The sequence below is a fragment of the Siphateles boraxobius genome, unplaced genomic scaffold, assembly GCF_051911475.1.
Source record: "Siphateles boraxobius isolate OS27281-9 unplaced genomic scaffold, OSU_SipBor_1 29, whole genome shotgun sequence".
In the NCBI taxonomy this organism is placed as follows: Eukaryota; Metazoa; Chordata; class Actinopteri; order Cypriniformes; family Leuciscidae; genus Siphateles; species Siphateles boraxobius.
Window position 1 is genome coordinate 8,327,501 of NW_027508908.1, and position 12,751 is coordinate 8,340,251.

Consider the following 12,751-nt stretch of genomic DNA (forward strand, 5'->3'; position numbering starts at 1 on the left):
TGCACCCACTCCACTGTCTCTGTTGCAGTTCCTGGGGGGCTTGGCTGCTTGCAAGCTGCACAGATATCATTTTGGAGCCACTCCTGCTCCCTCTCTCTCCGTATTCTTTCTCTCTCTTGTTCCCTCTCCCTCTGCTTCTGTCTCTCTCTCTGCTCCTTCACCCTCTCTCTCTGCGCCTTCTCCCTCTCTCTCTGCTCCTTCTCTCTCTGCTTCCTCTTCTTCTCTTCCTCCATCAATGCTTTCCTTTCCTTGACTTCCTCCATCCTCCTTCTCTTCGCCTCCTGCTTCTCCCTCTCTTCCCTCTCCTTCTCAGCTTGGTGAGATGCAAACTCGTCACTGGTAATGCAGCGTGCTCCAGCAGGAACCTGCTGCCGCCGCCTCCTCCGGGCCGATTGGTCAAAGCGTGGCGGGACCAGGATGTGGGCGAGCCCCGCCGGGATAATTCCAGCCGCGATCAAAGGATTTGGTGGCCGATGGCAGGTGGGGCACTCTACACAGCCAGCAACAACTGGCACTGATATGCTGTCGGGAGGAGCCGTGGCGATGGTGGTGGCAGGAGGGGCTGGGTGGATCTGGGCCGTGGTGATGGTGGTGGCAGGAGGGGCTGGGTGGATCTGGGCCCTGGCGATGCTGGTGGCAGGAGGGGCTGTGTGGATCTGGGCCGTGGCGATGGTGGTGGCAGGAGGGGTTGGGTGGATCTGGGCCGTGGTGATGGTGGTGGCAGGAGGGGCTGGGTGGATCTGGGCCGTAGTGATGGTGGTGGCAGGAGGGGCTGGGTGGATCTGGGCCGTGGCGATGGTGGTGGCAGGAGGGGCTGTGTGGATCTGGGCCGTGGCGATGGTGGTGGCAGGAGGGGCTGGGTGGATCTGGGCCGTGGTGATGGTGGTGGCAGGAGGGGCTGCGTGGATCTGGGCCGTGGTGATGGTGGTGGCAGGAGGGGCTGGGTGGACTGCCACTGGAGGGATGATCATCATCTGAAATGTAAATTAGAGGAGATAAAGATATTAGTATATCTGGGCCTATTTTTATAATATAAAGATATATTATCTTATTATTGTTTGCATTGTTTCTATTGTATTTAGCCTATGCAGTGTCTATTTTTTGTTATTTTGTTTGTACCTGATCACTGTCCTCCAGTGCGTGCCTGTTCAGGGGGAACAAACCTGTCAGCCGGAACCCCTTCTTTATGTTCTCCACGGTGGCCGCCTTTGGGTAAGCAAATTTTAATATTGAAGAAAAATGCTTTTTCCCCAGGACAAGGTCTCCTCTAACCAGTCCCATATTTGTAGCCAGCTTGGTGAAGGCCTCTTTCAGTGGCCCGAAGAGGGACACATCGAGGGGCTGAAGGGCATGGGTAGTGTGGCTTGGCAGGCACACCACCTCCACACCATTGCCCCGACAGAGGTCCACCACGTCCTTGGACATATGGGTCTCGTGTTGGTCGCAAGTTAGCAGTAGTGGACGCTCTGCCGGAGCATGCTTCAGAAAATGTTCGATCCACCTCACGAACAGGGGCCCATCCATGTAGCCCTTCTCACTGATGGCATACAGGGCGTTGGGGGGGCCATCTAGCGCATAACTGTTACTGGGCAAGCATTGGCCATATATAATCATGGGGGGGATGCTCACACCTGCCGCGCTAGCACAGCAGTGGACGCTGATGTGCTCCCTTGTGACCACAGTTTGGCGATACACATGTTTTTGTCCCCTCTGTGCATACACCTTCTCCTTCCTGCTTTTTTGTTTATCCCCAAAGCCTGTTTCATCACAATTGAACACCAGGTGAGGACGATCATGCCAGCTCTTCCCGGCAAACATGGGCTCCAATATGTTGAAGAGTGCCTCCACACGAGGCACCGTCACACCGAAAACCCTCTGCCGGTCCAGGGGGTCGGGGGTCCTGGCCGACAGCTCCGGGTGGCGTTCCCGGAAACGGCACCACCACATACGGCTCAGCCCATGTTCAAAGTTCACCATTGTCTGGCGTCCTGAGGCCTTGACAATAGCAGTGGCCATCAACGTCGCTACGGCCCTTGTCACGGGGAAGCCGTGCCTGCCCATCCAAATGATATAAGCAACTAAAGATGCCTCTTCCACCGGGAGGAGGGCACGGCTGGGGTGGGGCTGGTAGGCGTAGCGGCCTCGCCGATGGTCCTGAAGAGTGTTGTGGGGGATGCCGTAGCGGACCCCCACCGTTCTCAGGCTCTGCCCTGCCTCCAGTTCCTCCAGGGCCGCCTTCATGTCCTCTTCGGACCATTTTTTATACGTTTTGTTTTGTTTTGGCATTTTCTGAAAACGCACACAAAAGACTTGAGTTTTCTGTTTTGTTTGATTTTAAAAAATAAAGAATATATGGTTCATTCATTCGCCTGTTCATTAGTTCTTTGAGATCACTATAACTATGTATATAAACTTAATAAAATGGGTATAACACGGTTCATTCATTTATTCATTAGCTAGTTATTTGAGATCACTGGGTTGAAGCAAAATGTGTAATTTTTCCTGGGTGGTTTACATTATAACTATGTATATAAACTTAATAAAATGGGTATAACACTGTTCATTCATTTATTCATTAGCTAGTTATTTATTTATTAATTAATTATGTATTTATTCATTAGCTAGTTATTTGAGATCACTGGGTTGAAGCAAAATGTTTAAATTTTTCCTGGGGTGGTTTACATTATAACTATGTATATAAACTTAATAAAATGGGTATAACACTGTTCATTCATGTATTCATTAGCTAGATATTTGAGATCACTGGGTTGAAAAAACAAGATGTTTACATTTGTCCTGGGGGACTTACATTAATTACTGCTATGGGCGGTAAAAAAGCGTTTAGCAAAAGCTGTTTCTAGCGCCCGTCAAAGTGCAGTTTCTTCTGCTTAAGCTGCTAGCTTTAACTTTGTTTATGGACACCCTACCTCATCGTGCAGGGTGTCTTATAGTAGTTAGATTTCATTATGACACAATTTACTTCAGATTTGACTCTTTGGTTGACTTTAACGTCCTTATATCGCTGATCTGCAAAATATTGTTCATTACGAAAAATGGCGCGTTCAGTCACCTCAGGTCGTTTCCAAGACCTCGTGAACATAGTTTTTAAACCGCTGTTTAAAATAGGGTTTTATTAACCTTATAACACACATTTTAGGTTAAAAATGTTCAACACCAATAACCATTACGTTTAACTTCAATACTATAGACCACATGACCAAAACTTCATTCATTTCATTCGCTGACTCTCTTCCCTCCTTCACCGGAGTCTACGCGAGATCCCCGCCCACCGCCATTTTTAAACGTCACTCGGGTGTCCTTGTACTTACCGCTGAAATGTCGTCTTCAAAGGGCGTGGACTTCGACAATGAGTGAAGAAGATCAAATATGAAAAAACACAGTTTCCAAAGGTATATATAACTTTATTTGACCTGGAAGTGATTCATTGTACATTTGATTCAAAAGGTCACTGTACGGATTCATGTTACGGAAGCGCCGCTGTACGGATTGTGATGCGGAACTGCTAACGTTAGCCTAACTAACGTTAGCTATGTCAGAAACATGACGGAAACTTTGTAAACAAGGCTAACTTACTAGCTTGACTAGTAAGGCAAGAACATATTTGAAAAAGATGAACAAAAAATGTAAAAAATGAACATAATATTGCGTTACACAAAAAGGAAAAATGTACTTACTTTAAAGATCGTAGTCAATGACTAGATAGGATATCCTCTCCAAATACTGAAATCGTGTGACGAGTGGCCACTGTTGTGTTGGTAAATCTGCTTCCGTTTTTTAGGTACTGCCCCTCTCGGCCGGTGGAGGTACTTCTCTGTTTGTGCTTTAATACTTTCTTAAACATTTGTACAGATTGCAAAACTCGCAATTGCAAATTAATCCCTTATACCTGTAAAAGGTCAAATAAATAAAAAAATCGAGCTTGTAAAAAAATGAAAGACATAAACGAAATTTCCTGGGGTGACAGAGAGACAAAATATTTCTAAATATTTCACTTTATCTTTCAGGTCAAAACAGGGATTTTCATGTTTATTATAAATATTACCATGGTTGCAAATTAATAAAAAAAATCTAAAGCATACCCAAGCTTTTGGCCAAGTTGCAGATGTCTTTCACTGTTCACTGATTTCAGGCATTGGTGAAAAGTCTAACTTCATCCATTTATTCTGCTAAATTGTTCATACCATGAGTGAAATATTTATTTTAAAACCTAATCAGAAAGATATTTATTGCCAAGTAAGTTTTACAAAAGGAATTCTTTTTGGACTATTTATGCATCTCAATTGTGCATAAATCAAAGAAATGTAAAGAATTGTCACCTTAAGTGACTAAAATAATTCTATATATTTTACATAGGCATATCACTGAATCGCTTCAGAGTTTCAACGTAATTTAAATGTATTTTCCTAAACCTTATCATGGAATCAGACTGAGTCAAATCTGTTATAAATCCTAATGACTTTGGAGCAACAACAACAACAAAATTTGATATAATTCACATAATAATTATAATCGCTTTAAATGTGAAAGTTAAAATGCTGTCAGTTCCACTCATGCCAATGACATGGCTGGACGATTTCAAAGCGGCTTGCCGCCAGCCGGCCGCGGTTCATTTAGACGGCGGCAACCGCCAGAGAGAATGAAGTCGGCGGCCCGGCGGCTGTTCGCCGGCGGCATCTCGCAAGAAATGGGAGTGACGTATTCGGCGGCAAACGTTTCATCTCCGCCAGCGGGGCGCACCTATAGCCGACAGTTTGGGGCTGGCGGCAAAAAGAAGCCGTGCCGATATTTTTTGCTATCTGGGATGGCGCCCAGCGTGGCAGACGTGTTTGCGAAGTGCTCCCGCTATAGGTTTTTAAAAAATATATATTTTAGTGTAACTGTGTACAGTTAATGTAAGGTGCAAGTACGGAAGGATCGTGTACAGCAGATAAGCACTTTTGAGCATCAAAGTAGCTCATTATGAGCATAATTTGGAACCTTTTATCCAACCATACCTGGGCACCTGTTACATCCGACCAGCACAAACACGGCGGAGACGAGGCAAGAGAGGCGGGCTACATGCTAGGCTAAAGGCCAGAGTTACACGACCACCGCTACCGAGTCTGCTGCTAGCTAATATCCGCTCCCTTGAAAATAAAATGGATGAGCTAAGAACCAGGACAACAACACAACGTGAAATCAGAGAGTGCTGTACTCTGATTTTCACGGAAACCTGGACTACAGACAACACGCTAGATTCAGCCATCCAACTTCAGACCCACTCTGTACACATCTCCGCACATCGGCCTCGGGGAAGAACAAAGGAGGGGGCGTCTGTGTCTACACCAACGACAGATGGTGTTTAGACACTCAGGTGATGGAGAAACATTGTTCAGTGGACATAGAGGTGCTGATGGTTAAGTGTAGACCCTTTTATTTACTGAGGGAGTTCAGTGCTGTGTTTCTTTTGGCTGTTTACATCCCGCCGCGGGCGAACCGGACCGCAGCACTTGGACTACTGCACGACACTATTAGCAAGCACGAGACTGCGCACCCCGATGCTGTGTTTGTTGTGGCAGGGGATTTTAATCACTGCAACCTTCGGACTGTTCTCCCCAAGTACCATCAGTACGTGAGCTTCCCGACGAGGGACAACAACATTCTGGACCACGTCTACAACAACGTTAAAGGTGCATACAAGGCAGCACCCCGCCCCCACTTCGGACAGTCTGACCATATCTCCGTGTTTCTATATCCATCTTACAGGCAGCTCCTCAAACGGGCTCCCGCAGTAAGTAAAACTGTTAAAGTATGGAATGAAGGAACTGATTTTGTGCTACAGGACTGTTTTAACAGTACTGATTGGGATGTGTTTAAGACTGCTGCTGTGAGAGAGGACTGCACTATGGATTTAGAAGAATATGCCTCAGTGGTTATTAGCTACATTAGCACATGTATGGACAACATTGTCCCCATCAAGCGTTATAAAACATACCCAAACCAAAAACCCTAGATAAACTGTGATGTAAGGTCTATGCTGCATGCCCGTTCCACTGCATTTGCCTCTGGTGACGCTGAGGGCTACAAAAATGCCAGATACGATCTACGCATATCCAGGGCATGCAACACATCACAGATTATCGGCAGAGGAGCAGAGAGGTCAGAACTACCCAAAGCACACTACCAATGAGCTGAATAAGTTCTACGCTCGCTTCTACACCCTCAACACCAGCAGAGGGACTATAATAATAATAATAATAATAATAATAATAATAATAATAATGAGTTCCCCTTCAGGGACTACCGCTGCGTGAAATCGCAGTGGGAACGCCCTCAGCGTGACGCGTCTGAAGCATGAATGAAATCAGTCAATGGAGAGAATGAGCGTACGGCGAGTGACGTCATCGACCAGGAAGCTATAAATATCCCCTGAGTACACAATACGCCAGCTTTAGTTACTTCAGCAGCTCTGTGTGTGTCTGAATCTGTCGATTGTGTTTGTCTGGTTTGTCAGGAGTTTTCACTATATATATTTTATATAAAAAAACCAATATGAGCGAGCAGTATAAGAAGTGTGTTCCCCCCTGTACTCGGTAAATCACGGGTGGGGATTCACACGAGCTAAGTGTGGCTTGTTTGGGAGTGCAGCAATGCCCAGTCGGCTCTCGAGGGAGTCGATTGTCAGCATTGCGAGCGTTTTCCCTTGAGAACTCTGCGCTCGCGGCGATCGCTCTTCGAGGAGAGTGATTTGCTGCGAGCTCCCCGAGGCTCGGGTCCCGCTTCTGTTGAGGCAGAGCGGCGGCGCTTGTCTTGGGGCTCGCAGATGGATCTCGCTGGCGACGTTGAGACGGGCTCCGCCCTATCTCAGCTATCTCAGACGAGATCTAGTGCCTCTCACCCGGCTCTGGAAGCACGCGCTGCGGCGGTTACTTCTGCCCGGGTGGAGGCACATGATGATGTTGAATTGAGATTTTCCAGTTCTGAGGAGCTGGATGTCGAAAGTTTTGCATCAGAGAAAACTAGTTTATCACATTATACTGCAAATGAAGAAGGTTTGATGGATGTATTATCTCGGGCTGTTGAAAAGCTAAAAAAAAATAAAAAAAATAACAGTATCGAGTGGCCAGCTGATAGACAGGTTTCTAGAATTAAAACCAATCTAGATGATAGATTTCTGTCTGCACGACCTCAACCTTCTAGCCGGTGCTTACCGCTCTTCCCAGATCTTCATGCTGAGGTTTCAAAGACCTGGGTTAGACCGGTTTCAAGCAGAATTTACACAAATCAGTCCAATGCTTATGGTAACATTGTTGGTGCTAAATCTGCTGGTTATGTGACGATACTGTAGGCGGAGGAGACGCTCGCGAGCTATCTCTCTCCTGCTTCATCGTCTTCACTTAAAGCACCGGCTCTTCCACCAAGAAATAAATAAATATATATACCTCTGTGCTGGTGGGGAAGGCTTACTCGGTGGCTCGGCAGGCGGCTGCATGTTTGCATACGATGACTTTTATGCAGGCTTTTCAGGCCGACCTGCTCAAAGGAAATCTGAGGGGGGTCCCCGCCGAGAGAGACTTGCGTTCACCTCCCTTAAGGGTGCCCTGTCTCTCCCGGCGCCCTCAGGGGCCCGTCCTACTAACCCTGCCGAAACAGGGCGTAGAAGGGTCTGGCGAGTGCTTTCCTGAGGGACGCTCGCCGCCTCTAAGGAGGGTTCTAGTGTGTTCAGACCAGTCGTTCCCTGCCGGTGCGCCGTTACAGGGCACTGTGTCTGTCACGCAGAATGTTCAACCAGAGCAAAGTCTTTCGTCGAGTTCGTCTTCCAAAAGAGCACAGCAGAAGCGGAGTGTCACGTCTCGTGCCCCCCTGCAGAGAAACTGGAGGGACGAGGCGGGGCGCTCTCCGGCGCGGCCTTCTCGGGGCAGGACTGATCTGAGGACAGTCATTGTCGCCAGAAAAGCCGCGTCGAAAAAGTCCTGACGGGCTGAACGTCAGGACTCTGAGGGTGGTCCCCATCGGGAAAAACTTGAGTTCACCGCACAAAAACACGGTGCCCTGTCTTTCTCGATGCCCTCAGGGGTCTGTTCTACTAACCCTGCCTATACAGGGCGTAGAGAGACTCGGCGAGCGATTTCCCGAGGGACGCTCGCCCCCTCCAAGGAGGGTTGTGGAGTGCTCAGACCAGCTGTTTCCTGCCAGTATGTTACAGGGCGCTGTGTCTGTCACTCGGGATGTTCATCCGGAGGCAAGCCTCGAGAGGCTGGTTCCCTTAGTAGAGTTCCTGGTGGAATGGGTCCCCGACCCAGCAGGGAGTTAGGATACTACTTCATCGAAAAAAAAAAAATCCTGACGTGCTGAACGTCAGGACTCTGAGGGTGGTCCCCATCGGGAAAAACTTGAGTTCACCGCACAAAAACACGGTGCCCTGTCTTTCTCGATGCCCTCAGGGGTCTGTTCTACTAACCCTGCCTATACAGGGCGTAGAGAGACTTGGCGAGCGATTTCCCGAGGGACGCTCGCCCCCTCCGAGGAGGGTTGTGGAGTGCTCAGACCAGCTGTTTCCTGCCAGTATGTTACAGGGCGCTGTGTCTGTCACTCGGGATGTTCATCCGGAGGCAAGCCTCGAGAGGCTGGTTCCCTTAGTAGAGTTCCTGGTGGAATGGGTCCCCCACCCAGCAGGGAGTTAGGATACTACTTCATCGAAAAAAAAAAAATCCTGACGTGCTGAACGTCAGGACTCTGAGGGTGGTCCCCATCGGGAAAAACTTGAGTTCACCGCACAAAAACACGGTGCCCTGTCTTTCTCGATGCCCTCAGGGGTCTGTTCTACTAACCCTGCCTATACAGGGCGTAGAGAGACTTGGTGAGTGATTTCCCGAGGGACGCTCGCCCCCTCCGAGGAGGGTTGTGGAGTGCCCAGACCAGCTGTTCCCTGCCTGTACGTTACAGGGCGCTGTGTCTGTCACTGGGGATGTTCAAATCAGATCCGAGGACTGGTTTGTCATGATAGATCTAAAGGACGTTTACTTCCATGTATCTATCCTCCCTCAACACAGGAAGTTCCTGAGGTTCGCTTTCGGGGGCGAAGCGTACCAATATCGGGTTCTTCCGTTCGGCCTAGCACTGTTACCCCGAACATTCACGAAGTGTACGGATGCTGCTATAGCCCCGCTGAGGTTACAGGGCATCCGCTTTCTGTACTATATAGACGATTGCTTGATTCTAGCTCAATCGGAACTACAGGCGGTTCGGCACCGAGATGTCGTTCTTGCTCATATCAAGTGACTGGGGCTGAGGCTCAACGCCAAAAAGAGTGTTCTTTCTCCATTACAGAGAACCACTTTTCTAGGTGTAGTGTGGGATTCAACGACGATGCAGGCACGATTGTCACCTGCTCGTATTGCTTTGATTCTCGCTGCAGTAGATCAGGTCAAGCTAGGCCAGTCATCCACTGTAAAACAGTTCCAGAGACTGTTAGGTCTCATGGCAGCTGCGTCCAACGTGATACCTCTTGGCCTCTTATACATGAGACTGTTACAATGGTGGCTCAGGACCAAGGGATTCTCCCCGAGGGGAAATCCGCTTCGCATGATCGTGAGTTTGCGACGGTGTCATCACGCCCTGATTATGTGGAAAGATCCTTGGTTTCTGTCCCAAGGCCCTGTGTTAGGAGCTCCTTGTCATCGCGTTATGCTAATGACAGATGCCTCTCTCACGGGTTGGGGGGCGATCATGGATGGTCGCCCGGCTCAGGGTCTGTAGGAGGACCATCATCGTCTGTGGCACTTAAACTGCCAAGAGATGTTGGCGGTGTTTCAGGCTCTGAAACACTTCCTCCCAGACCTAAGGGGCCACCTTGTTCTTGTCCAGACAGACAACACATCGGTGGTTTCTTATATCAACCATCAGGGGGGTTTGCGTTCTCGCCCGCTTTACAAACTGGCACGTCAGATCCTTCTATGGTCCCAGGGGAAAATTCTTTCTCTGAGAGCTTTTATCTCCCGGGGTATTTAAATCAGGGGGCAGACATCCTGTCAAGACAGGGGCCGAGGCCCGGGGAATGGAGTCTTCACCCCGAGGTGGTGGAACTCCTATGGAAACATTTCGGTCTTGCCGAGGTAGATCTATTTGCTTCTCGAGAAACATCACACTGCCCGCTGTGGTTCTCTCTCAGCCATCCAGCCCCGCTGGGGTTGGATGCGATGGTACATCCGTGGCCGAGGTCACGCTTGTACGCCTTTCCCCCGATCGCTCTGCTCCCAGGAGTTCTGGACAGGGTTCGCCGGGACGGGCTCAGTCTCCTGCTAATAGCCCCGTTCTGGTCGGCCCGGGTATGGTTTGCGGACCTAGTGTCTCTCCTCAACGGCTCTCCCCTAGAGATACCGATCAGGAGAGATCTGCTCTCTCAGGCGAGTGGGTCGACCCTTCACCCCGTCTAGAGCTATGGAGGCTGTGGGCTTGGCCTCTGAGGGGGCCCAGCTCATAGATTCTGGTCTCTCGGCTGAGGTCGTTGAGACCATCCTCCGATCCAGAGCTACCTCCACGAGGAAGTTATATGCCGCGAGGTGGAAACTTTAACCTCTTGGTGTGGAGAGCGCCAGCAGGACCCAGTTAACTGCCCGGTTGGTACAGTCCTGGATTTCCTGCAGGACCGTCTCTCCACAGGGTTATCCCACTCCACACTGAAGGTGTATGTGGCGGCCTTAGCTGCTTACCACACCCCTTCAAGTGGAGGTTCCCTCGGGAAACACCCACTTATGTCTCGCTTCCTTCGTGTCACCTTGAGGCTGAGGCCTGCAGTTCGCACGAGGGTACCAGCTTGGGATCTGGCCATCATCTTAGAAGGTCTCTCCCTTGCTCCTTTCGAGCCCATCGAGGAAGTTTCGGAAAAGTTTCTTACTCTAAAGACTATCCTTCTTCTCGCTATCTCATCTCTAAAAAGAATTGGAGATATTCAAGCACTTTCGGTGGCTCCCTCGTGCCTGGAATTTGCTCCTGGTTGGTTAAGGCCTTTCTCTTTCCGAGACCAGGTTATGTTCCTAAGGTTCCAACTGTTTCAGTTAGACCTATAGTTCTGCAGGTTTTCTGTCCTCCGCCTTTTCTGACGTCAGACCAGGGAAAATTAATTTGCTGTGCCCAGTTTGGGTTTTGATGCTTACGTCCACAGAGCTGCCCTGTGGAGGAGATCGGAACAACTGTTCGTCTGTTTGGGTCACCTAAGAAAGGGTGTCCTGCATCTAGAAAAAGGATGAGCAAGTGGGTGGTCGAGGCCATCCCACTTGCTTATGGTTCGGCCCATCAGCCTTCACCTTTGGCTGTAAGGGCTCATTCCACCCGGAGTATGGCTGCTTCTACAGCTCTTCTTTCAGGAGCTTCTCTTCAGGAAGTTTCTGATGCGGCAGGCTGGTCCTCACCGCACACTTTCGTTAGATTTTATTCCCTCGATCTTAGCTCCACTCCTGGGGCTCAGGTTCTCTCGTCGGTTTGTGTCTCCTAATGACACACGACGGGGATTTGGTCGTATGTGGATGTGGGTATTGCGTTCCCACTGCGATTTCACGCAGCGGTAGTCCCTGAAGGGGAACGTCCCGGGTCACGTATGTAACCCTAGTTCCCCGAAGGGACGGACGCTGCGTGTCCTGCCATACTCTCGGCATCCCCTTGGGTCGCTGCTTCAGTAACTTTTAAGCTGGCGTATTGTGTACTCAGGGGATATTTATAGCTTCCTGGTCGATGACGTCACTCGCCGTACGCTCATTCTCTCCATTGACTGATTTCATTCATGCTTCAGACGCGTCACGCTGAGGGCGTTCCCACTGCGATTTCACGCAGCGTCCGTCCCTTCGGGGAACTAGGGTTACATACGTAACCCGGGACGTTTTATTTATAGGCGCCTTTCTCAACACTCAAGGTCACCTTACAAAATCAACAATAAAACACTCAATCCAATAAACATTGAATCAACAAAGAGCAGGCAATATAATAACATTAAATACCATTAAAAAGAACAGGAGAAAGGATTGGATCCTTACAATCAAATTAAATTTAAAAGTTATAGAGAGTATCCCTGTCTAAAAAGATAAGTTTTTAAGTGAGTTTTAAAAGTAGTTATGGACGTGGAGTGTTGAATGTAGTGGGGCAGAGAGTTCCAAAGATATGGGGCTGAATGACTGAAAGATCTAAACCCCATGGTAACCAAACGAGCATGTGGAAGGATGAGCTGAATGGAAGAAGAGGACCTGAGAGAAAGCGTGGGTATCTTGATATGAAGGAGCTCAGTGAGATACTCAGGGGCAAGTTTATTGATAGCTTTAAATGTAAGGAGAAGAATTTTATAAATTATGCAATATTTAAAGGGAAGCCAATGAAGTTGCTGCAGGACAGGTGTTATGTGACTGATAAAGGGGGTTCTGGTAATGATACGGGCAGCAGAATTTTGGAGTAGTTGTAATTTATGATTGGATTTGTCAGGTAGCCCATAGAGGAGAGAGTTGCAATAATCTAAGTGGGAGGTAACCAGGGTGTGAACCAGAATTTCAGCACTGTTCAGCAGATGTTACGTAAATGAAAATATGCTGACCGAGTGATATTATTAATGTGGGATTGAAATGACAGAGTGCTATCTAGGATGACACCCAGACTCTTAATTTGAGGGGAGGGAAACACAGATGAATTATCGATGGAGATGGAGAAGTCATTTATTTTAGAGAGGATGGATTTGGTGCCAATAAGGAGGAGTTCAGTTTTGTCACTA

General features: G+C 48.6%; 1 long non-coding RNA gene across 1 annotated transcript; it reads left to right on the forward strand.

Annotated features, from left to right (window-relative positions):
- Positions 1-72: 72 nt before the first annotated feature.
- On the forward strand, positions 73-2,358 carry LOC143753739 (uncharacterized). The gene is made up of 3 exons (XR_013207810.1): positions 73-480; positions 1,138-1,212; positions 1,290-2,358. It is a non-coding gene; the product is annotated as an uncharacterized LOC143753739 (long non-coding RNA).
- The last annotated feature ends 10,393 nt before the right edge of the window (positions 2,359-12,751 follow it).